At 38.6% G+C, this 27,353-nt stretch overlaps 1 long non-coding RNA gene across 1 annotated transcript; it reads right to left on the bottom strand.

The window, feature by feature from the left end:
• Positions 1-16,793: 16,793 nt before the first annotated feature.
• On the bottom strand, positions 16,794-26,897 carry LOC146768036 (uncharacterized). Its single transcript, XR_014954003.1, has 3 exons — positions 20,531-26,897; positions 19,303-19,927; positions 16,794-17,090 (listed from the first exon to the last, which is right to left on the bottom strand). It is a non-coding gene; the product is annotated as an uncharacterized LOC146768036 (long non-coding RNA).
• Between the last annotated feature and the right edge of the window lie 456 nt (positions 26,898-27,353).

Here is a 27,353-nt window from a genome sequence, read left to right as displayed (position 1 = left end):
TACATGAAGGTCATGACAGCAAAGAGTTTATTGAGAACAGTTTTGTAAGATTAGGAAGTCATAAACATCTCAGTATTGGATCAGTAGGGATGAGTTAAAGCAGAAGTTGATGGAGTAGTTTAATACTCAGACAAAATTTTGTCATGCAGTAATAACACAAACTTAGAGTTGGGAACTGTCTTTAAGAGATGAGTCTATGGATAGGAAGCATGCAATGGAAAGTCAGCAGAAAACTGGGGAAATGAAGTAGACAGCAAATATTGCTGAGAAGTGGTGGGAGACAACATGACCAGATGATATCCAGACGTAGAAAAGAAGAAAGAATAATATAAAACCAGAATTGCACTCTTCATTGCAAATTAACCACAGTTGTAGCCATCAGTTTCACTCTGTAACAGAGTAAAAAATTCCATTTGTGGAATTCCCTGAGATAGGGAAAGCCTAACATCCTTTCCAAACCAACAGAACTTTCCTGACTGAGAAGGTAGCAAATGTTTTACTTAAGTGGATATATTTCAATGTTGCCTTCACTGCTATCTTGAGTAAGGATTCCTGACATTATTTTCAAGAAATCCATTTGTTTTCCTAAGAAGTTTCATGAAACAGAGGGTTTTTTCCCTAAAGGAAAAAAAAACAAACTCAGCGTTAGAAGGAACCTTCTAATTGATAATGGACACACATATTAAAACCTAAAGCTGAGATACCTCTAAAAACTCACGGTTTCTAAAAATACATTGAAGACAATGTATACAAAGCACAAAATCAGGAACCCTGAGATTTTTAATCATTGGTTCACATATTCAGAAATGAAACACTTTTTCACTGGCTGTCAGATGCAGCTAAGAAGCACCACCTTTATAATAGGTGGCCCACTGCCCAAGGTGTTAAGAGAGAAGAATAGCATATCCAACTGAAATTACAGGAAGGACTACAGGCAAAATGTAATGAGATAATCAGTGAATGCAAATGAACCCTCTCACTTAAGACTGTGATAGAATGACTTCTCTGAATAGAACAGAAAATTCACATAGATTCTTAGGCCAATAGATAAGAGCATATTGCTAATTTTAAAAGACAAATTACTTGAATAATTATCCTCCTATTTAAATATTTTCTTAATTACTCTCAGCCATATCTTCAGTTTTAAAGCAGAAAGTTAAGTGCAAGACTGACAAGCTAGAACATGTTAAAACTTTGCAGGTATCCAAATCAGAGCTGCTGATAATTGGGCTTAATCTGTAGGACTAGTATGTAGGAAAACTCCCATTTACTTCCTAGATAGAAAAAATAAAGATCAAAGAATCAGGCCTTACATATTAATTATTCAAAGCTTACATTTTTGTACTGAAGAATCAACTAGCTGAGGGTGTGTTTGTGTAAATGTACAGATAGCCAGGCAGACAGAATTAAAATGCTCTTTTTTTTTTCTACTGGCCTAAGTTGAGAGTTTTCTGTCACTGATCAGCAGTAGGTTTGCTTTTGCTCTCACAGCACCAATAGCAGTTGTTAGCTGTCCCTGACAGTGGGACATGCACCAGCATGGCAGGGACTGGGGACGGTGGCACTGAGCAGAACACGCAGTGACACACTCCAGCTCTGACAGAAGACTCACCCACTGCCAATCATCCTGTCTTTGCCAATCAAATGCACATCCTTCCAGAGGCGCCTGCAGTTGACACTGGCACCCCAAACATAGCAAAAGGTTCATGTAATGACATTTCAGAGATGACACATTGTCAAAGGCCCAGCAAAAACAGCAGAACCACACTGTGTTTAGGAAGAACTGGTGTGTTTTACAGGACACATACATGATGACGACATTCCCAGAGGGGATAGGTTGGGTGTTAACACCCTTGAAAGACCTTGTTCAAGGAAATCAGGAGTTGGGAATGGATAGCAGCATAATAAGGCCTGGCCAGGACCCTGAGGTTCTTTCTTTTCCCATCTGTGGCAAAACAAATGTCCTTTTGCCAAAGCTCTGGCTAACCTTTGCCAGAGAAAAGTGCAGAAATAGAAAGTCAAAGCTTTTGGAATCTACAAAGCAAGCCCTCCATTTAATTACAGGGATTTGCAGGGCAGCTTATGGCTATAAAATGTATAATAACTTATTTTTCTTCTTAGATAAAGATGTGTGGCACTCCCACCCATTTTCAAAAGGGATAATTGACAATTAAAATAATTCTGGTAGGGCAAAAGCTGCATATTTAGAAAGTCATATTCCAATATGTATCCCTACCTGAATAGATGCTGTGTATATATAGCATTAAATTTCAATTGCTCCCTCTCTATCCCCATAAATTTTTCATTTGTTTCCATTATTCTTCTGGCTTGGTTGTTGTTGCTTTTCCATCTGCCTCATGTGGAAGGGCCCCTCTCCTGGCATCTTCTTCTAACCTCACCTCCGTGAAATGCAATGTCAACATTCATATTTGACTCATTACTGTGAAGTGAGCAAGTGTGAGCAAGTATGTTGGAAATAAAGTAGAATTATTTTCTTTGTCCCTGACCATCAGCAAAAAATTGCTCCCAGTTGGAGCAGTGTCATGACACTTCTCACTGACTGCAACTAGTGGACCTATTGCAGTTCCAGATAAAGTCAGTATGTCTTATTCATTTATTTGTTATTTCTGTGATTTGTTGGTTGATTGGTTGATTGATTGATTGATTGGTTGGTTTATTGGAACTTCAGTGCTGTCTGAAGACATAATAAAGTGCATAGGCAATCTCTGGGGCTAATGGTAGGGGAAGAAACTATTTCAGAAAAATTTGGGGGGTAAAATAGAAATCAAAATGCCCAGTGATAAAGGAAAATAAATTTTATTGAAAGAGCAAGGTTAGAAGGCAACTGTCTCTTCCCTGGAGACACTGACAAGGATTTGATGGCTGCAGTTATCTCAGTCTGAGCTTCTTTTCCTTGGCATCTGTAGTAAAACTTCCAGTGACCTCAATAAGAGTAAGACTGGAGTCAATATAAGCTCTTAATGTTGTTTCCTGCAGAGCTAAGTGCCACAGACTGGCCTTGCATTATGCACTGATCATCAGCTACTTTATCCCACCAATGTACTTTTAAAAATGCAAATATTAAGAAGTATCATTTCCATTCTAATGAGTGTACCTACTTTAAGAATAAGAGATAAGCCCAAACCAGATGTCCATATTCAAAAATTGCCCTTGAAATATAGGGTAATAGCTTGTTCTGACATCTTACAACAAGCTTCGTGGTCAAAGGATTGGGAGGAAATCCCTTCTTCTGGTCTACGAAAATTCTTATTCTAGATGTTTTTCCCTTTGGGATTGCCTATCTCTCTTGCTTTTCTGTGGAAGCAGTCTGAGCAACGCACAGTCCAAACACCTCAAGTGTAGGCAGTAACATTTAGGTGAATCAAATCTTAACCTGAAGTTCCACCACAATGAACTTTCATCTCCCACTTGCTTTACCTTCTATGTCTTAATCACTGTCCTGTAATATGATTTTTGCTTGCTTCTATCACAGAAGCATCTAGAGGAGAAAGTTCTGTCTCTTCCAACAGTCTCTCTTCCTTCCTCTTTGGGACAATTTCAGAAAGAGAGATCTGTTGATTTAATTACTTTAATTAGACATGAAGTCCAGGGAGTTATGTCCACATAGTACATATATAGCTGGGTGATGTTTGTTCATACCAGTGGGTTATTTTAGACTGGTGGCTGGTTTTGAGACGTGTGGAACAGTGTACTTTGACAACTGCAGGTGGTGTAAGCATGCTTAGAGTCCTACTGGTAAGAGAAGTGTGGAAACTCTTTTTTTTCTCAGTTATCTTTTTTATGTCTATCCCCAGAAAAATCAGAATGTTTCAACTGAAATCAACCCAGCTGTTAGATCCAAGCAGGAGAGATCCAGTGGTATTCTTGGATGCATTTAGATTGAAGAATTTGGAAATTATGTTCTGGTCTAAAGAATACATAAATTGCTCTCTTCTCATGCTTGCTTATGGACTGAGAGGTCTACACAATTAAATTATTGTTCCACAGGAGGCTTTCAGAAGGTGATTCAAAACTCTATAGTCAATAAAGTTTTATGTAGTTTCAGGCTGAAGACTGCACATTAGCAGTAAATGATTTCTCTCTGAATTATCAAATGTTTCTATAACTCAGCTCAAGATATTGAGTTGTTAAACCTCCCATTCTCTTATGATTGTCTTTGTCTACTCTGAAATAGCCATGAAAGTTTGGTAAAGGGCAGGTTGCCTATCCTTTTGCACAAAAAATTTATGACTTACCATTTGTTTCTTGAAGAGAAACTGTTCTGGCTGTTGGACAGTTCTTCAAGGCAAGCAGAGGACATTTCTGAGCTTCATGGGCTCAGCTCACTGAACCTACAGGCCACAGGTGCTCTTGTTTCAGCATTTTGTTGTCGTGAGAAAAGGGACAGAGTTAAAGGTCTAAGCCATTTTCTCTATTCAAAGTGCTTCCACTGGTTCTTCCTGTTTGTGTTTTATTATGTAGTGCATTTAAATTTGGAAGCAGGATTTCAGGGTACACATTCTCAAATGTTGCAAACTGGTTTTGGAAGAGCAAAAAAGCCCTTGTAGGACTATTCAGCAAAATAGTGACTTTTTTGGTGAAAGGTGGAATCAACCAAATAAATAAGGCAAGGTGCAAAAAAGTTTATTGCTGCTCTCCTCATTAACAGAAAAAAACCAAAAGTTAGAGTGTAATTATAGCTTTATGTTCCTTTTAACAGGGCTCTTGCAGCCAGTTATAGACTTTTGTATCTGTTTTCAGATGTGCTTATGCTGTCTACACCGTTCTGGGCCTGCATTGCAAGCACCAGGGTCATCTCTGAATGAAGGAAACATGACTGTGTGTGCCATGTAGAGCCAGTTTTCCCTGGGTTGCTTACTCAGTACAGATATATTTATAATGATTAATCAGCAATGCTGTTACTGGATGAATGTGTAACTTGTGTCAGGATTTGGGACTGTAAGCTTCTCTTCAAGGGCTGTGAAGCAGTTGTATGCTGCCTGAGAAGACCCTTTGGACCTTACCAGGCCCTGAAATTCTTGGAAGAATTCCTTGGCAGTAACTGAAAAACTGGGTACTTTTGCATGTTCAGTCTTCCAGATGGTGGTCTATAGACAGATCTTTTATTGTGCCTTATTTATGCATTTTTTTGGTCTGCAGAATATCAGGAATCTTTTTGATTTAGCAATGAGCCCCACTGCAAGGAAGTGAATGCAACTGCCTTTATTAATATAAATTGTGCAGTTGGACAAATGTGATGGCATGAAAATAGCATACTGCTAACTTTCTTTTGAAAAGAAACTTGAAAGAGTTTGCATACAGTATGACCATTACATTGTACAAAATTTTCCTTTGAAGAGATGAAAAAAATATTGTTATTCTTAGTATTTTCATCTGTCTATTAACCATTCCAAATATAGTCCTTGTTAAATATATGGGATGGCAAGCTTTTTACAGAAGGAGCTTCTTGTAAAATTGCTCAGGCACAAAAAAGGTTGCCTTATTCTACAGGCTAGAAGTCAGCTAACTCAGAACATGCTTTTGCATTAGTATTAATTAATATTATTTTTTTCACAGCCTGCATAGCAATTATTTTCTGTGTATACAAAGAAAATGTATGCATAATAAAGACACTGACTTAGATGTAGCATGAAAAGTGCACTACAAGGTCAAATCCAGCCCAAACTTCCTTTTTCCTTTTCATTAATATTTTTAGAAGGAGTCTTCAAACTTGTAGGTGGTGACTCAATGGGATTTGATATGAAGATGTGACACCTCATCTTAAATTCCTTAACCACATTTCTTAAGTTGACAGGAATGTCAGGAAGTGTGCCTGATAAGGCTTGCTGTCCTCTCCGAGCTGACTAATCATACATGAAGTCTTGGCAAGAGATAACCAGGTTACAGTAGAGCCAAAATGACATCACATCAACTCAATTTCATATCCTGTAGACACCAGTGCCTATCACCACTCCAGGTTGCTAACATCCTTGACACACAAATGGTATTTTCAGTCTCCAATGTCCCCCTTTTACCCTGTGTCTGTCACTCTGGGGTAAATCAGGAACAAATTTGTCACTAAATGTAAAGAACCATTAACTCACGGGCACTTTGTCATCTGAAGCATAATTTTCTGTGCACGGCTCGCCAATCCCTGGACTCTAGCTATTTGCATAACAGTTTGCTGTACGAATTTATGACGGAGGATAGTGCTGAACTTGTTAAAATTCCATGTGAATCTCAGCACAGAAAATGGACTGGTGCTTTAAATCTTGGAGAGTTGTTCACATCAATAATGAATTTCAAATAATTTATTCACTTCAAGTGTAAGTGGTTGGCATACAGTCCTTACAGCTGGTTTGTTGAGATAATTGATTTCCATATAGTTTAAAGATGGGGAAAAGAAACATATGACAACTACAGCAGGTTTCGAGGCAATTGTGAATGCCATATCAGTTTAATTATAGCTCCATCTTTAGCTAACATGGGTCTGTCCTATTGGAATGAAAATATCCCAGCAACTTGAAATGTAACAGTGATGAATTTTTTATGTTCTTCTACCTACCTTGTATGCTCGCTTAGGGCACTGTTACAAGTACACTTCTAGCTTTTTTCAGTGGATAGTTAACATGACATGCAAGACTGGTCTGCATGACACAGATAACTCAAGGGAATAGCAACAAAGTAAATGAGATGCATTAGTATCTGGATGTGAACTGGGGGATATAAGTTCTCAGAACTTCTTGTTTAATTTATAGAATTGGTTTTTTTCCCCTGTGCATAAGATTTCAGAATGGTAATCATATTCAGGAAATGAGCTGTTCCCACTTCAGGTACTAATATCAACATGTAAAAGATAATCATTAACCAGATGTACCACTCAGCAGTGCCTATTATATGTTAGCAAGCTAGCTGAGGTGATAGAGGCTTCTACTTAAAATGTAGTTATATTGACCATGGAGAGAGTGGGAAAACCATGAGGATTTTGTTTTGGTTGGATTTCTTAATTAACCACTCTATGCATGAATCCAGGGCTTAGAGAAACAAAGAGTGTAATAAAAATTTGCTTTGCAGCTAAGAGCTCATGTATGAAACACCCCCTTTGCTGAGGTCCAGTCTGGCTGCCCCTCCGTGGGGGCATTTTAAAGGAGGTGGACAGCACCTCCATATTCTCACAGGTAGGACATGCAGAGGAGCAGAGAACCAGGACTGCTAGAAACCCCAAGCTTCACTCAATTTTTTTCCTTTCCACTAAAAGTTGACTCACATAAACTGCAAATAGAAGACCTTTGTTTCATTCTTACTCTATTAATTCCTAAGTTCCACGGTGTAGTAAAAGAAGTAACAGACAGGGTGTTCAGTAAACTTTCCAACAGTCAGGAACTCCTTACTGTGTTGTTTCTACTTCACCTGATGTAACTTCCCTGATTACAATCAGGGTCCTATACTATAGTTCCACTGTTAAGTTGAAGCAGCTCCTGTGGGCTGAGGCCATAGTTTTGTTTCAGTTTAATATAAAAATTATGAGTATATCTCAAATATTTTTCTGGCATCTCTGTATGATGGAATAGATGAGAAAGGACTCTCCTCTGAAATAAATTATAAACGTAGTGGTGAAATAAGGGCTTCAGTGGTCTAGATTGACATAGATGGCACAACATTCCCTGCCATTAACTTCTTTTTTTTTACAGATATATACAAACTTTTCTTTTGACATTACTAAAGAGCAGAAAGTTCCCCTCCAGTTTCCAAGATTTTTTTAGGAGTAACTGTTGAGGATCTACAATTTAAGGAAAAATACTTGGGTAATAAAAAATAAATAAAAAACAACAACAACAACAAAAAAGGTCTTCTGGTATTTACTTCTAGCTCTAATTCCAGAATACTAGATTTCTTTTTAAATGAAGCATAACAGTAAGATGTTTGAAACGAACCTGCATGTCCCTGACAGTCACCACATAAGTATTTTGGGATGCATAATCACATTACAACTTTGCTCCCTGTTTTTTGGCTCAAATATATAGCTTTGATTCTGTAAGTGTGCATTATGAACACATGTTCATAATTTGGGGTTGGAGCTTGGACTGGGTCTTTTATCAAGAAGTTCCTGTAGGGAGTCATTCTAAAATCGTCTTAGCTGTTCTAATTTAAAGACAGTAAAGACCAAGGGCTGGAATGATGAACAAGGGCTCTGGAGACTTAAAAAACTTATTGGCACACAGATACATTAACATTAGCAAGAGTTGAGATAAGTGAAGAAAATAAAATGGGGGTTCTATGCAGAGACAACTCTCTCGAGCATCTGTTTTTACAGGGAATTTTGATTGCATACAAAATGCTGGTGATTGATTTTGTTTGCAAGAGGTTCCTGAAATGTATCAATAAGTGGAAGTGAACTGGAAATTGTAACAGAGAAATCACAAGTCAAAGTACCACCAAGACTTCCTATAGGAGAACAAAGTTGCAGAAATACCCTTTCACTTTTAAATATAGGCTCAGGTCTTGATATTCCTGGAGTGTCTTGTTATGGGCAAGCAGGAATTCTGCCAATGGAAATAAAGTAGCCAAGTGTGATATTCTGCTATAAATAAAGGAAGTGTTCTGCAAAAGCACTGCCATGGGATTTAACCTTCTGCAATTCTGAATGTAGCCAGGTAAGTGGTACACACTAATAAATACATGCCAACAATTTTTTCTGTGCATTTCACACTTCCATTACGTATTTCAGGTTGCATTTTTGCCTCCCAGACTGGTGAGCTAACTCATAACACCCTGCTTCCTCCCCTCAGCCTCCACAGGGAGAGAAAGGAAGAGCTGGAGAATAGACTCCCTCAATCTCCCACGGATGCTTTCATAATTCTTTGACTTCAGAGGGGACATGGCCTGTCCAAGCATCTAGTAACCTTAGTAGCTTTTAGGACAAATGTTTTTAGGTCTCAGAATACCTGATTTACTTGCCATCCTCTGCCACTGAACAGCCATAATCACTTTCAAGGAAAAAGGCTTAGAATCCCAGATCTAGATAATGTTTTCAAATATCACAAAACAACATTTCTTGTGTGCCATTTTTATGTAAAAGTTGTTCTTGTATCTAAGAAAAAACAGACTACTAATTCTATATTTTAATGTCTGCATAGAATACAAGGATTTGCACATAAATTTTCCACAACTTCTAAGATATGACATAAAGTGTGTCATCGACAGGAGTTTGTCCCTCTCAGAGTTAGTGAAAAAAGCCCTTAAATAGTTTGAATCAGACTCCAGACTTTCAACTCTTATTTGTGGAGATTAAAGGTATTTCTTGATATCCTGGAGCTGCAACTGCATGGTAGAACATGTCTTTTCAGCTTATAGAATGTGCTGTGTACTGTGGCAAGTTGTTAGTTATGCAACATGGTTAATCTTTCAGGAAGCCATCAAACAATGCACAATAATGAAAACTAAGTAAAGAAAATAACTTGGGCACATTTGTTGCTTTCCTTGCTGAAGGCTACCCTAGTGGTGCACGCCTTGAGAAGTTCTGCAATAGCAGCGGAGCTGGTGGCAACAAGAGTGGCAAAGTTTGTAGGGCTAGGTTGAAAAGCATGGATGTTGATGGGAGACTGACCGTTTGGACATTTGAACCACGCCCTGCATTGCCCTAGCTTTGGCTGAAACTTTTTTATTTCCATGTCCAACCTGAGCACATGCTTCAGACCCATTGTCCCAGCCAGGTGACATCTTGCTGCCTACTGTCTTTCATTTGAATGTTTCTATATACAAATTGATGTCATCTGCTGGCTCAAAATCTTAATATTTCCTTTCAGTTTCTGGCCAAGAAGTGGTGTTTGATTTTTCTAAGTTGCTGAGAGAGAGGCATGATTGAATCCGTGTGTTGCAGAAAGGATGTCAAAACAAACCCATATGAATTAGCAAGCTCCACAGTTGATGGCACATATCAAAAATGACAAAGAAAAAAAAGACGTGAAGGGAAGGAAGGGGGCAGAAAGAAAATTCCCCAGTGGCAAGTTGGAAGGAGAATCTATTGTTGGCATCCTGAGACAAACAACTTCCTCAGGCACCCTATCCAGGGCAATAGGTGGTTCCAATACAGTGCTTTCCCTGCAGCAACTACATTGTTTTGTTTAGGACTCACTCAGGCTCCCTACTGATCATTCAAATTTCCAGTTGAGCAGGGAGAGGTGCTGTGTGGCTGGTTAGTTGGTGAGCTCTGTATTTTTGAGTTCCTTAGCTTAAGCCAAATCTACAATCAAAGGAAAGGCAGAGGAAAAGGAGGGGTTATTCTTGCCCTGGTAACAGTCACTTCCACTGGAACGTGCCATGCCAGCACTATTGGAGTACAGAGGCAATATCCCACCTACCTCCAGGAGGGCCCTGTGGTCTCTGGAAATCCTCCGGTGCCACTTCAAAATTTCTATGGTGCCAAAAGCATCATTCATTCCTTCCAGTGCCATGTAGCAGAAGACAATTAATGCTGTGTGTCCCTTCATTATAAAAACCATCCAACTTTCCAACATGAGCAGGACACAGCAGTCACTGCCCATGGGGAGGACAGGCTGCTGCAGGGAGTTTTGTTCACCTAAAAGGCACTTGGAGGTAGGCAGGAAACTGTTGCTGGTGACCTGTAAGTACTGTTAAAGAGTAACAGTAAATTTATCAGCAAATTATTTGGTACTCCTGAAGTGCTTGATTAGCTGGTGTGAAAAATATATTAATAAATCCTATACATTATTCAATTGGCAGTTGTCTAATGTCTTAGATTACAAAAAAAAACAAATGGAAAGCCATGTCTCACATTAAATATTTACCTCCCTCTGCCCAGACTGTGTGCAAGGATTCTCTGAAACTTCTCTGTGTCAGAGTGTAAAATGTTGTTTGTAGAGTAGGGGACCCAATGCCACTGCTCCTATGCTAAACTATTTGTGTTTGGATCATAATGTACACATACTGATATTTGTGGCAATGTAAAAAGCCTCAAGATGTAAAAGAATAGTATAATATTTAAATAGGAACTGGATAGCAAATTTTAGTGGTTTATAGTACAGAAGTTCCTGGAAAAAAAATAAAGAATTATTAAATAAGTGCATTTCATGTATCCATATACTGAAATAAGCACTTCACATTTAGTCTGTTAGCATAGAACCATGCTATGCTGGACATGATAATGCAAGGAAGCAGGCATTTGACATGTAATCCCTATATGTCCTCTTTTAATATGAAATTCTGCTTATGTAGACCATCACACATAAAAAAAATGCACATCATACTTGTCTTCTCCTTCCTAATGCATCATACACAGCAATATTAAAAGATTGCTTTTATCCATACATTTCATTTGATAAAAATAAACATCTGAATGCGCATCAGCAAAAAAATGAACTACCATAGATCTTTTCACTTTTGCTCTTGAATTTCCTTTACTTCCAACACTTTATGTTAGCAGCCACACATTATCTTTGTCTGGACTCTGCTGTGGCTCTGTGCCAGCTGCAGAGCTGCATTGCTGCAATCTGCATGGCAGTGTACCTGTGGAAAGTGCAACCTGCTGGCCCCCAGGAGACTGCGGGTACCAAGGATGTGATAGAGGGTTAGAGACATTTTGTGGCCTTTCTCCAAATCATTTCTAACTCTTAAAATTTTGATTGATTAAATCCATGTCTGCTGACATCTATTTAAGTGAAACTAACCTACCAACCAAAAACCACCCAAAAGAACCCAAAGAAAAAACATGCAGAAGTGTTGGTTTTGTATTTACGCATGAGCAGGAGGCCTTGATTTATTTGATGTTTGTTTGCATAACCCTAACTAATTTTATTTATCTAGATTATTTATTATTCATAGAGCTCTGTAAACACTGGCCACACACACACTATCAATATGTTTGCACTTCTGCGTCTGCAGTGATGGATTCTGATCAGCCTTTCAGAAACATTTCAGAGTCACTCCATTCTAAAAAGTGTCTTACTGTTAAAGGAATAAATTTGAGATCTTAACCCCATATTCAGTCATTCTTTTGTATTAACTGCTTTTAGATCAATCATTAGAAATTGTCATCTCCACATAAATTTACAGCTTGTAACAATTAATACTGTGCAGAATTAACTTTTCACAACTGAACCTGTGACACTCATACTAGGTATACAAAACCTAAAACTATATAAAGTAATAAAATAAATGTTTTTGTTTAGTTGTCTTCTTGTTATTTGTTCTGATGATAAAATATCAACATCTTGCAGTAGTTCTAAATAAAAAACATTTCACTTATCAATGAATATTCTATTTTGCTGCTTTGTTTATAGTGAAAAAAAGTAGCAGCTAAGTATAGAAAGATTTATTTTTGCTTTTATCATTCATTTGCAAGGAGTTATTCTCCAATTACTTATTAGTTGCGGAATAATACTGAAATTAAAATGAGAACCCCAGTCAATATTGCATGCATCAAAAATGATGAAAATCTTCACTTACTGAGAACTGTGAAATGTTTATTCATTTTTAGACAGAGTCCTCCAGGGAGTGCTACAAATCCACACAAGCTCACTGCACCGTCAATGTTGCATTTGGAGTGTTGATTTAGATTGAATATGTGTAAAAACTCCTGTCAGCAGACAGCTCTCTAGTGACTATACATCTGCAAAGGCTCAAGAACATAAACTATTGCAACAGGAGTCTGGAATAAATTATGTTCACAACTTCTAGATTTCTTTGGTCCACAGTAACAAAGGAAAAACTGTAGTGTTTTAGAATTAGGGAACCAGAGTTTATTTCATCATCCTATATATGTGAGTGTAATTTTAGAACAATTTTTTTCCTGAGCAGTAGAATGTTAATAAAATCAGCAAAGGAAAGAAGATTGGTGAAAGTAGGACATGAAGTGATTTGAGACTGGTACAGCAAATTCCCTGAGCTACTTCAGACCTAAGGTAAAGAAACTGTCTTCTCTTCAGGAAAAAGTGAATCAAGCTTTTTACCCTGTATCATCCTACTTACTTCAGATTCCTTAAAGCTACTCTGTATTCTCTGCAAAGGTAAAAGCACTTCTAGTTTGTATCTCATAGATTATCAAAAAGGTTATTTGTACTGGAACAAAAACAAAACAAAACAAAACAAAACAAAAAAAAAAAACAACAACTAAAACCTACTTTCCCCAATATTCTCTCTCCAGCAAACCAAACTACACAGTGGTTCATCACTTGCTACTATTTTGCATTCAGTAGGTGTTTCAGGATTTGCCTTCCATGAATTTACTAAGTCTTTACTGAGTTTACTTATCTTTAAGAATTTGCAACAGACACTGCACTGCTATCCCAGCAGATTTAGGGAACAGGAAATATGCCACTTCCCTCTTGGGCTGTTTGACCAGGTGACTCGGGTGCCATCATTAGAGGGGGAGATCTGCCCCAAGGGGCTGAAGTGCACCAGGCTGAAGCACACTCTGCTCAGATTCACCTACCCCTCCAGTGAATTACTTGAAGGGGTGAGTAGCTCTAGGAGGAACATTGCAAAAGCTCAGGAATCCATGCCTTTCCTAGTATTTGCAACTAAGGGATAATGGAGCTGCCAGCAGATATAGAAAAGAATGAACAAAACCAGGCAGGAAGTTGATTAACTCACCTGGGTTTGCTGCAGTTGACTGTAGAGGCAGCAACAAAACACAGGACACCAAGCATTGCAGCCACCAGCCTGGAGAACTGTGCTGAATTTTGGTTTTTGGGCCCATGGCTCCTTCAAACAGGTAGCAACCACAGTACTTAGGTATTTCAGCATGAGCATGGCAGAGACAGAGCAGCCATCCTGTCAGCTCTCTGTCACCCATGGCACGGAGCAACAGAACTGGGACAACACAGTGGAATTTCTTTACAATGGGATAGAGCCTTCTCACATGATAGGACTTCTTTCCTCATACCCCAAGCTTTGATTCTCTTAAATGTCCTTTTTGATGCCAGTCTTTCCTTTTCTTCCTGATAGATCCAACATCTTTGTTTTATCCAGTCATCACCAGGGAGCTCTGTGAGATTCAAGATTCTGAGTATATAGAAAATTTTGTGAGATGGGGATATCTGGCGATAGGTAAGAAAGTGGAAAAGACCATTTCTGTGATGTAGCTTGTTACCTTTACTGTTCTCAAAGCACTAAGTCAAATAACCATCCATCTCTACTGGGCTCTGTTTTTACACTCACAAGGACCTTACTCCTCCAGTGGTACTGAAACCAGCAGAGGCATCTTTCCCACCAAATAAATACCCTTCATGAGAGAGTGTGATGGACTGAACCTCTTTGGCACAGAGAGGCAATCTGAGGGCAGCAGGGGGGAGCAAAGGTGCCTCAATAAACCATTTCAGTGAAGTAGCTGAGTCAGTTCTCCTGTGCTCTAAGTGCTAATGGCTGGAATGACCACACCTTGTGGCCACTGCTCTGCTTCTGCCAAGGGCTCTTTTCTACTGGGTGACCTCCTCTGCAGGGTAGGCAGAGCACTTCTGCTGTTGCACTGCTTCTGCACACAGGTTCCTTGTGCCAAATAACATCACATTTCTGTTGGAGCTTCATGGTCACTGTTTCTTCAATGCATCTCTAACTATTTTGCCAAAGCCACTCATTCTCTGCCATCAGTCAGGTGGCAAGAAGAAAGAATGTGGCTTCCACTATGCTGAAGGACAGGAAAACATGTGGTGAGAGGCAACAAATTCACATCATCCCCTCACAACATCTTCTTTCATGTGATACTTTATGAATCATAAGGGACTATTATATGTATAGTGCAGAAACCAGAAAGTTAAAACCCCACAGACTAAGAAACTGCAGCAGTGTTATGAAGCAAAAGGTGCTAAAGCCCTTTCTGGTCTAATATACCAATGACCACAGTAATAGAGATTTTGTAGTGATTCTTTTCAGCCAGTAAGCTAAGTCCTTATGGACAATGCCCACAGTTTATATTTCTCATAAGAGCAAACATGTTTTATCTTTTATCTAAGCTGTTTCCACACTTCCGTATGCGTTCAGTTATTTATCTTAATTGTGGAAACAAAAACAAATACACTACATGTAAAGAAATGACTTGACCTTCCTTCCATAGGCCACATCCTATATTCTTTTTGTGCTCCAAAGCTACCTTGCACTGTGATTAACTTGACCAGGAGCTGTGTTTGTGTATATTCTCACACAAAATGTATATATAACCTGCCCTCACATGGCTCCACAGAGATCAGCTGAAATCCCAGAACTTCAGCTGTGGTATTAATCATGTATTCATGATGGAATGTGCGTTGCAAGAAAATATTTAAGAGTCCATAGAAACTTTTCTTTAAAGCATGCAATCCCTAAATATTTGGGTTCATATTATAGTCCTTTAGCTAGGATTTATTAGACTATTTCATATTTGCCTTTCTGTTTATTTTGTAAAAGTATACTTGTCTAGCACACATTTTTATGCCAGCCTTGCTTTGCATTTTTACAGTCTGCTAATTAGACCATTTTAACTAATTTGTTTGCATTTTGTATGAGCAAGTTGGGCTTTTGGATTGACTAATGTAATTGCAGCCAGTTTCTGCCAAATACAAATTACTCTTTCTAGTGTGAGCTAGAGAGAAAAGTAAATATTTAATAGCCATCAATACCCTTGTAGCATTCTAAAGTGTGCTTTTTTCCTATGGAAAGTTTAAATAATTTCTTCAGTGCTTGATTGCACTTTAATGTTAAGAAATTATTTTTTAATCTTTTTTGAAATAATAATGAATTAGACACTTTAGCATGTCCGCAAGGGTTTTATTTCTGTGCACTTTGCAGTTTTAAATTCCAGGCTTTAAGACCTGGTACTTTGATGTTTGAAGTTTATCTGCTTAGCTTTTTATGTACTGTGTACCAACTCCTGAAAATGTTTTACTGGGATGTACTTGGATTTTAATGTTTCAGGGGAAGAAGACAAGCCTTATAGTAAAGTTAAATTGTAGGAGTTTTGCTTGCTTTGTCTCTATTTTTTTCCTCCAAAGGAGCATAGCAGAAGACAGGAACTGGTCACCAAACATCAGCATTAATTGTATCTGTATTTTGAACTGCAAGTCTTATGTGCTTCTTCTCTGCACAAGTGTACATAAAGGCATAAGAGCCCCAGAGCCTTAAAGCTCCTCAATTTCCAGCCTTAATAATCCTGGGGTACTTGCTATGATATAGATGAAGAAGAGCAGCTGCTCACCAGGGCAGGGCAACCTTCTTCCTTTTCCTCTTCATGCTTCACTCCCTCTGTGACCTATGCAGAGAACAGGGCTGTGTCTGCCTCACCCGAGGGGGCTGCCTCTGAAATGTTGTACACAGAACACATTTCTCAGATCAGGGACATCATAAAAGTCCAAGAGGTTTTACACTCTGACAAAATTTGGTGATGGTGCATCCTGCTGTGCCCTCGGGGGTGTTATCTGTGCATTTTCCCTAGGGTGTGAGTGCTTCAGTCTCTACTTTCTTTTCTCACATGAAGCTTTCAAATGCATGAATCCCACAGGTCTTAGCCAACAGCGTAAGGAGTGGGGCAGCTGTTGTTTTCTGCCACCCACTGAATGTGGGAAAGCAGGAGGGTTTGACAGGAGACATGGATACAGGTTAGTTGGTATCTGGGTTGTCTTAGTGCATGTCAAACCTTGTCTTACCTCTTGTGCAGCTGGTACCAGTCCCAGGACGCTGTGGGAAACAGAACCTGCCTTTGCCCATATTTCTGTTTCATCTGATGAAGCTAAAATGATTAACAGATCAACAGTGAGATCCAGCACTAATCAGAGAGAAATCAAAACACCTTTTAGCCAAGTCCTTGACATGTCAGTACTCATTTTATTTTCATATAGGGTGTTAACACCATGTCATGCAACATCCAAAACTATTAATTAAGACAGGGAATATAAAATCACATCCAAATGACAACAGAAGCCCATATCATCAGCAGGTTATAGAACCAGGATCCAGATTTCATAATCCCAGCAACCAAATTCCTTCTCTCTGTTTCATTCCTGGTACAGCAAATGTGTCACAGAGCATGAAGCAACAGGTTTTTGTTATATGTTCCATCACTGTCTTCACAATTCTCTCATCATGTACTAAGAACAGGTGCACTGCAAAAAGTAATGGTTTTTTTTGGTTTTAGCATTTGCATGGCATAGATGGATGGGCAGGTGATTTGATCAGTGAACTAATCACGCTGTTCTGAGAATGTTACTATTAACAGGCAGTCTTACCTACCCTCCTGGATAAGTTTAATTGTGACATTTTGTTAGTAAACCCAAAGCCATCTTTCTCGGATTTCTGCAAGTTCCACAAATATGAGTGGCAAATTTGAGCATAACTCTGTAGTAGGAATTGTCTACTTGGATTACTTTTTTAAATGTAATACTACATGTAATACTAAAATTCTATACTGAGAAGCTGTAATTAACTTAACTATATTTAATAAAAGTAGATTTAATACTAAATTTCTGGTGTATATTTTCCATAATGGACATGGGAGGAATGCTCTGTGGTCCTTATATACTGAATTTCTAAAGTGTGTCCTTATATACTGAATTTCTAAAGTGTGTTTTCATGACAGACACGAGAGAAGTACCTCCCTGTGTATCCTTACGTTTTCTATCTTGGTATCAGTATTTTGTAAGTGAGGAGGACAGATTATTGAATGGATTTGTTTATCTACTTTTCTAAGTGTGCCCATCTGAACACATATTGAAGAGCTGGTGTGATTTTGGTACCCCTGAGAGGAGATAAAAAGATGGAGGCTTTGAAGATGTTGGTACCATCACAAAAGAGGTCTGTCTAAAAATACCGCATAGATAATCTCTAGGAAAGAGAAAGAAGTCAGGTTATTTTCTCACTTCTGACCATTTTATGACTTTTCCATGCCTGTGTTCCCTTGCTGCTAACAGGATTATTCACACAAGGAACACAATAGTACTTTAGCCTGAAGCAGTTGGCCTCCACACTGATACAAAAGTGAGAGTGTCAGCTGGTGCTTGCTGTGGCGAAGAGAACAAACTAACCAAGAACTGGACTGTTAGAAGTCATAGATAACTGAAATTTATTTTAATCATTTCTGTCACAGGAAAGTGTTTTCTAAATGTGATATGTCAAAACATCCCAAGAAGTGACATGTAATCCAAGGCACATGTTTTATTCTTGGTTACATTTGCAAATTGAATCTCAGTACTTTCAAGGCATTTTGAATTTAAAGTAATGTTGTTAAATGCCTGTGTTCTTGATACTTAACTAAAGCAGTGACACAGGAATATTCAATAAAGGACTTCAGTACAATAATTCATTTATTCACTGAATACCTTGTCTTAACAACTGACAACTTTTACAGATCTGATTCCTCTCCAGAGATTTAGTCATTCTCCAACACGCAACAGCAAGAGATGGGGAGATGATAAAAAAATGTATAGTACTTTTCATATTCAAATAAATATCCACCATAAAACCAGGTGCTTTTCACCAGCTACATCACAAGACCTCTCAGTGTTTGCTCTCTGCTTATCAACTCTTTATTTCTTTAAAAGCCTATGACACTCAATGTCTTTACAATGTCAAGTCCTGGTAAAACTTTACAGGAAAACAAATCCCATCCATTTATCTTTCTAAACCTACAATGGTGTTTCTCACACTGATTCAGCCTGAATGTCTCTGTTGTGCTAGGTTGTCTCAGCAATTTCCAGCATTTCATACTTCAAGGCAAAATAACTTGTTTGTAATTTTGTCCATTTCTAAGGCCAGTATTTCTGCACTTGAAGAGTAGCTTAAAGGTAAGGGGCAGTGCACTGGTTCCTCTGTGTTACTGTAACAATCCAGTAGGAAAATTCCTGATTCAAATGATGGACACAGAAAATGAAATAGATACTATTTCTTAAACATATACATCCTCTACAGATTTGTGCTCTGCCCATGACATTTTTCCACTAAAGACAGACATACTTAGAAGACAAATTTCCATGTGAATGGCAGGACATTTTGCAATCATTGTGTGAATGAAAAGGGGAAATGACAATCACCAGTTTTAGACTATTTTATTTATATCAAGAAGTAGATGTTTCTAATGTTAATTAAACTCTGTTTAGATTATGAGAACAGTGAGATCTTGTCCAAGATAAATTCATTATTCATTTTATGTCATTTGTACCTGCAGTTTGGATTTAATAGACCAGAATGAAGATATGTATGGGGAAGGTATATGTGAGAAAAAAGTGCATGCAAAGTAGTGATGTGAATAGTGTGAAAGAAAGAAAAGCCAAAGAAGAAAAAATAATAGTCTGGCCAAAAGTTGCAGAAGTTTCTACTCACCTGTGATAGAAAGAGGTGCTAACAAAGCTGGTCCTTGTTGAGCTCTACATTAATACAGGAATTCTACAAAATTTGATGTCTTGATCAACACGTGGGTTTGCACCTCCAAGAGTGTAGATCTATGCCTGGTCATCACTTACATGATGCACTTCAACACAAAGCATTTCTCATGATGTTCTAACTATGTAATTTTGTTTACAAAGATAAGCATCACTTTAAAAGGTGAGAAAGACACAATGAACAGGAGCTAAACTTTGCAATTGCTGACACATTCTGTAATGTACATAAAGTATACTTGAAAAACAGGAATGCCAGTTATGTTTGCAAGTGGCTTCAGATTAACAAGGGCAGATATAATCCAAAGTACTGCTTAAAGGTCAGTGAAAGGTTTAAAGGTTAAACCCTGCTCCTTTTTTTTTTCACTTTGGACTCCAAGGGTTTCAAAAACAAAGGCCATTTCTACTCTCAGCTACACTAGTGTGAATTTAATATTCACAAGTGCTTGGTCTTTGTTGGATTGGTGTGGATTTACAGCAGAAGGACTTCCAGCTCTGACCCTATACTGCTGCTTTGCTGCTTCGTTGCTTCGTTGAAGGAACAGATTTTTTTCAGCTGCCACTTTCACCTAAAATAAAAATAGATACAGCTATATCCATATCATCTAACTATCTCTGTAAAATTTGTCCATGGATTTTTCAGAGCAGAGAAGCTACACAAAATACTCTGAATACACTGTAGATGTTGAAAATACATATCATTGGGAAAGGTGAATTTCATATTAAATAACCTTTTTTGAGGTTCTTTATCTAGAAGCAAGAATAACGTACTTCCATCAGAAGTTCTACAGCATTTTTGAATGTGATGAAAACACTGGACTATATTTTACTGTTTGTTAACAATAAAATCATCATACCTTAATTCTATAATAACAGGAGCTACACCACTGAAAAGAAGAATGTCTTATCTCAAATGAGGTTTCCAACTAAGATAATCTGAGGAAATGTCTAACAACTGTGATCCTAGAACAACTTTATGTTTTCTTTTCCACTTGTTTTTCTACTATTAGAAGTAATAAAACTAAAATAATCCGAGGAAATGTCTAACAACTGTGATCCTAGAACAACTTTATGTTTTCTTTTCCACTTGTTTTTCTACTATTAGAAGTAATAAAACCATACTAGTTAGCAAAATCTTTAAAAACCATCAGCCAATATACAAGAATATTTACATCTTTTCTTCCTGGAGAAATATTTCAAGTCTCTCCCTTTGTCTCCACACTTCCTCACATTCCCTGAGGACAGAAAATCTTCCAGGACCTGGAAGGTTCAGGGTCAGTCCTGAAACAAATTGCAAACATGATACACTTGAGCTCAGGGGCACTGCCTTCACCTGCTCTCTGCCAGCCACGCCACCCACCAAAAGCCCATCCACAAATATTCTCTCCTGGCTGGGTCTGTAAGTCACTACTGGAGAAAGTTGTTTCAAGAAAATGTGGAGAGTTTAGTGATCAATATAAAGAAAGTTTACAAAACAGATTCAACAAATTCCCTTTGGGCATTTTCCCACAATGATATCCTGAGAGGTAGCTGGGTCAATAGCAGCAAGGAGCCTCACAGGATCCATTAACTCCCTCTTGGTCCTACAGGCTCTTTGTATTTCCCTGTTCTGCTCCTGTGCCCTCAAGATCATTCTTCCTCTGATCTTTCCATTTTATGTCCCACTTCTATGCTGTTTCTTCAAGTGTCCTCTCAGAATCTCCTCTGCTCCCAAAGCTCCAAAGCTCCTTTTCCCATTCTCTCCACGCTATCCTGCCACTTGCCCATGCCTGTACAATACATTCCATGGGCAGCTCTCACCCCAAGGTTCCCTGCTTGGCTTCTAAACCAAATAGCACTGGTGATAGCACTATGGATAGGCTTTTTATCAAGTAATATTTTTAAGCCTTTTTTTTTTCTCTTTTGAAGCTCTCTGAAGGAACTAGATGACAATTAAGTCATCAGCTCATGCAGCAGGAAAGATGAAATGTTGCATGAGAGACAAAAAAGAGAAATGGCTGCCTTTTTATAATACATCCAAAAATACAGTATGGTTTTGGGAATTGCAGCTGGTTTTATGACCCATCTGTCAACTCATGAAAATCGGCTTGAAAATCTGCAAGATGTTTCCTTCCCTTGATCACATACCTGTAAAAGCACTTCCAGCAAGTATTGCCAATGTGACCTTGTGGGTTTTTTTTTCCCTTTTCAGCCATTGTAAACAGTCATACAAATAAATTCAATTGCTTGGATATGGATAGAAAATAGATCCACAAGAATGACAATTTGGGCAATGTATACTCATTTCAAAAGTCAAGAAAATATTGACAGAAAACACTTCTGCATTTTCCACTGGAATTACTGAATATATTTGATTAAACATATAAACTTCACTTTGGTATTCAAGTTCACCAAGCATGTTTGGAATAACAATTATTCTATTAACATACTGACATGATCTAGTCAAACAAAATTAAACATGTTTTGGGATAATAAGATGTAAAGCCTTATTTAAGTATTGCTGCTTTTTTAAAACAATGGAGAGGCAGTGATATCTGCAGAATCAAAACAATATTCCCACAAAAAATGCAAATTAAAATCATTAACCTCAACCTTGACATAAGCATCTTTTTCCTCAGGGGCATGGACCAGCTGTCCTCAAAGAGAAATTTTAGTTTCAGAAAGCTCCTAGGAAAAACTTTTAAAATACAATAGTACACTATTCATAATATACAAGTCATCTCTAATTCTGTGCCTAATCAGTGCAAGGCCAGAAGAAAAAATAAAATTGCTTTAAAACTAAAAATTCTTATTGCCTTAGAGATTTAGGGAAGCATCTGAAAAAGTTTAAGTAATGCATCACATTCTAACCATGGTATTGGCTTAACAACCTGTACAGGCTCAGGTGCACCATCTTATGCCGGATTTTCCAAACTGCGAAATTCTAATAATATTTCTTACCTTGTTCAGAGGAGCTGACAGACTTTAGTTAGAACAATACTTGATATTCTTTGTCCTATTGCCTACTCTGGTGCAATAGGGCCTGGCTTTTAAGCATTTTACTGTGACATCTTTGTTATCTGTTACTTTAAAGTTTTTGATGGTGCCATATATACGTACATGATGCTTTGTAAACAGCAAGGTTCAAAACTGCTGAACTTGTGCACCCAAGCGTAAACCTACATGCAAGAATAATCCAGTTAATGAAAAGATGACCAGGGAAAGCTAAGTCTGTCTGTAAGCTCAGGATGGGAGAGGTAGCATGGGCTGTGGCTGGCACGAAGACCTAAAACTGCCACTGACCCATTGCGTGATTCTGAGGAAGCCATTTCACCTTTCTGTTGTGCTTTTCTTCTCAGCCTTCATCTCTCCAACCTGCCAGCCCTTCACAGCAAGATCTGTCTCTTATGATATATCTCACAGCAGGAGCTCAGCTGGGGCTTCCAAATTAGAGCTGATTGGGAATTTTCAATGAAATGAATTTTCATTAGAAAGTGCAGCTCAGTTTCAGCGCAGTTCTGCAGTGCAGTTGTGGGGATGCTCACCCAGCATAGGAGGAAGCAAATTCAGATAATGACTCTGAAGAATGCTTTGTTATAGGAAGTAGATCACCTCCAGGAGGAATAGTGGAGTGCACCTTGCCCAAGGATAGCTATCAGGCTGTGGGTGAATTGACACAGTCCTCTGCAGCAAGAGAAACCGCAGGTCAGGAATTTGAACCCAAGTATGCATGGGGAAATCACGTGTTCTTTTGGTGGGAGCTTTGTTTGTTTGTTTCTGTACCAAAACCAAACCTTGTCAAAGCACTTATGTTTGCTGCAAGAAAGCACTGGAGCATCAGTGGAATGCTGGGAAGTTTCATAGGGAGATTTACTTGGCCTAATTTGGTTCTGCTTCAAACCTGCCTGCTGTTAACAGTGAGATCAGATATATTTTAACTTGTAAAATACTTATGGTATTTTAAAAAGTCTAAAGGAGACAAACAACTTCAGAATAAACTATGATCAAGTATCTCAGGAGCCTTAATGACAAAGAGAATTTGTTTTTGAAATATTTCCAAAGAGAAATAGAAAGCCTTCTGGTAATTAGAAAATAAACCAAGCTGTCCCCAGCATGAGGAAGGAGACCACAGCAGGTAGGTGTGGGCAAAGGGAATAATCAGATCAGTAATTCACGGGGAATAGTAAAAAAAATCAGTAAAGAAAACAGGACATTAAAGTACAGAATTAGGGGGAAAGTGATATGGGACTCTATTAAGTTTTGATATACCCTAACGAGAGAAAGAAGATAACCAGGAACTTGCAGAAGCAATGTCACTACAGCTTTTAGAACATTTCCTTAATATCTTCTGAGTATTAATTCTGGTGAAACACACTGGAGAGAGAAATATTGGTTTTTACAAAAAAAGTTCTGCTGTTACAAAGGTGATCTCCATATCCACCAGTATAAGCTGCTACCTGCATAGAACATGGCAGCATTACCAAAATGGCAGTGCTGAAGGGAAGATGTCTTTTCTCCGTTTTCTAGCCCCACTTCAGCTCCTCTTACTGTCTGCTGACATAAAATACCCTGTGTGTGTAATCCAGAGAGCAGCTGCGTCATGTTCAATTCACATGGTCACTTTGAGCTAGGTATGACTGCATTACCTATGTGGCATCTCCAAAGAATATGCAAAATGTCATTTGCTGAAATGGCAACTCTGCAAACATGTCTCCAGGGGGCATTTTGTACAAAAGTTAAGAATACTGGGAGGACTGCACCACTTAGGTTACAGATTTGTACTGGGTCTTGCACTGTTCTGTCTCCAGCTTCTGTCCTTGTTCTACCAAACGCCAATCCCATGTGCACGGCTGTAGAGCTGGGATGAGGATTCAGGCTCCAGGGTAGCTGCAGCAGAGCTAGGATGAGGATTCAGGCTCCAGGGTAGCTGCAGCAGAGCTAGGATGAGGATTCAGGCTCCAGGGTAGCTGCAGTCAGGACACAATCTGCTGCATGGTGCTGGCATTGCCACTGTGCTCACCTTCCAGGAGAATTAAGGCCTTAAGCATAAACTCACTTCAAGAGTTTCCATTCTCTAATTGTTCACTTTAGACTCAGCCAGAACAAATCATTTTTCCAGCTTACAGAACAATATTTCAGGAGAATAGAGGGAGAAACAAGCCCCACCCTGGAGGTAAGCTCAATGACAATATTGAATCAATAGTACAGATTGCTAAAAACTTCTTTATTAGGCCCCTTCATGACAAAGACATTAACTCTTCCAGTGCAGGGTGATGACCTAGGTTACTTCCTCAGCAACAAACAAAAAAAACTTTTAAATTATTTTGCTAAAAAAAAACAACAAATCCCAACATTTTTGGGGGGGGAAAATGTTTGTCCGTGAACCTTCTGCTACATAAATTCAGATTAAAATGAGAAAAATTTGAGAAAAACAAGCACTGACCTGTGAGTGAGAGTTAAAAAAATAGAGATGAATTCAGAGATGCAGTCCTGTGAAAATATCCAGGGTAATAAATGTTTACAGAAGAAAGTTATGTGGATTTTCAGGCAGGGGAATAGCAATGGTTACCTCCTGCTGAAATATCATAGCCGCAATGAAGTGGCAAAGACGACAACTGACATGTCAGAGACACATAAATCTATCCTTACAGGACTGACAACCTGGTCTGATTGCTCTCCAAAGATAACTTTATAACTTGCTGAAGTGTGACTTAAGGATGCCCTGGAGCAGCACTAACCTGTGCACCTTTCTTGTGGGTAACTTTTTATAAGCTATAGCTTTAGTTAATAGCTTATGCAATTTTTCATTTGACCTACGGGTGTCCCATGTGGGTGGGATTTTCAAAAACACTCAGGCCCGAATCTACAAAGGGATTTACACAGAGATGATTGCACCCATAATATGTATTAGGGAGCAGAGCAGAAACTTGGCCTCAATTTAGTCTGTAATCTAGCAAGGATACAGGAGAGGGTCTGCAACACCCTAAATGTTCACCAGGAAATCTATCCATGCTTATAGGTGTGAAATTGCTCTGGACTGTGGTCATGCCTTAGCTCTGCTCCTACTACATTTGAGTAAAACTGGGCATCAGGCAAGTGCTTTTGAAAAGGCCAATATGAATATTTTCTTCTCCTTACTTCAGTGTTTCTGAAACACCTTTTAGAAAGAAGTACTCAGGTAGACCACTTCAGTAGGAAAAACGTGTGTGATTTTTATTTCAGTGCTTTGTTTTTCAAGTGAACTATTGAACACACACACAAGAATAAAACAGATGATAAAAAGGACAATAATACAATATCCAGTTGGGTCCCAGTGATGTTGGCTGTGCTTAATCTGAAGCTGTTGATAGTCTCTGCATGCATCTTGAGATCTTTGAGTACATCCTCCCTTTAGATGCTGGCAAAGAGCAGGAGTGGTATCTTCATATATGTCAAAAAATAGGAGAAATTTTGTCCTCCATGGGAAACAAGCCACAAGCAGCAGTGTGTCTTATTCATAAGCCCTTAGGGAAGCTGCTTTATTTCCTTTTTTCCACCATCTTTTCACAAAGCCAAACCATCCCCTGTGGCATTTGGACACACAGAAGACAGTTGCATTTGAAAGGCCACAGTCAAACTAAATAAATAGATGTGAAAAGCTGAATCCCTTGCAATGCCATGCTGAAAAATTAGGTGCCAAGCTGGCAATTTCTGCATGAAGGCTCAATGCTGGTCTGCTTCCTCCAAGCCAGAGAGTTTCCAGTGAATGTCTCTGAAGAAGTGCACAGAGCAGGTTGATGTGGCCTCATGCCTGTGGAGCAGGCAGAGGGGTTTCTGAAGGATGGTGGAGCCCCAGAACACTGCAAGCTAAACTCTCAGAGCCATACTCAGACCCCAGTCAGTGGCAGAATTCACACTCCTCTGGGTAGGGAGAAAGTGCTTTTGAAGCATAGAAAATCCCAAAGCTCTTGAGAGCTCCTGGGATGCTTGACCATAGTGTAGCAGAACATACTCATCTGGCTTTCACGAGGACAGGTGTGTAAATGCAGTAAACTGAACTCAGGGTAATCTGAGTGAACTGAAGAAAAACCTTTGTGTGTCCTCTAGGAGCAGTGTTAGGGGAAAGCCTATAAATTTTATAATTTCTACACCCAAGCACAGAGCTTCTGCTGGCTTCCAGGAGAGTGTCAACTGTAGATAATTACCCAAGGGCTTAAAAACATAATAGGGCTTCATTTCAAAAGCATTTTAAGTTTATCTTTCACCCCTTCAGGACAAGTAAAGCATGGTTACTGTTAGGTGTTTTAGTAGTATGGTCTAAGAATATAATAGAAGCAGCTGGAAAAGGCAGTATTTTCTCTTTGACCAACTGTTTTAACTAGGTGGGGGGGGAAATTTTCAGACGCAAGTCCTTTTTTGTATACAAAACCTTACTACAGATGTTGCTTTCAGCTATTCTACTAGAAGATGTTTCTTTTCCTTAAACTTTGCCTTGGAAACAAAGTGAGGTCGAAACTCCTAAAGCAAATACTGGGTGACACAAAGTACTGTGTCTACACAGTAAATAAGCACTGAAAATGTTAGTTGATGGACTCATGACACTTCCTAAGACTGACATGATTTTAAAGTTAGCCAGACAAGAGATTTTTCCCCACTGAGTATATTTTGTAGGCATAGAGATTTAAAGTCACATCCTTACAGGAAATTATCACTGATTATGTGAACAATTAAGTCCTAAGAGTGAAATACAGACCCTCCAGAACTGGTAGGGATATAAGAGGGCACAGACCTTGTAATAGTATGATTGCAATAAGGTGGAAGTTTATATAGATAATGGTAGAATATAGAGGAAGGTAGATTTTACTCTAAAGTACTTCCACCCTGGCTTCTTTTCAAAAGACAAGTATTTTATGCTGCATGGCACATCAAGATTTACAACCTCTTGTCCTCTCTGATAAAAAAATACCAGTTAAATGCAAGTAATAGAAAAATTACTTTACAATAGTTTTCAGCTACTTCCTACTTCATGGCATGATC

Source organism: Lonchura striata, chromosome 3, assembly GCF_050655825.1.
Source record: "Lonchura striata isolate lonStrDom1 chromosome 3, ASM5065582v1, whole genome shotgun sequence".
Classification (NCBI taxonomy): Eukaryota; Metazoa; Chordata; class Aves; order Passeriformes; family Estrildidae; genus Lonchura; species Lonchura striata.
Note: the sequence above shows the minus strand (reverse complement) of the source record. Positions and strands in the feature narration are given on the sequence as shown.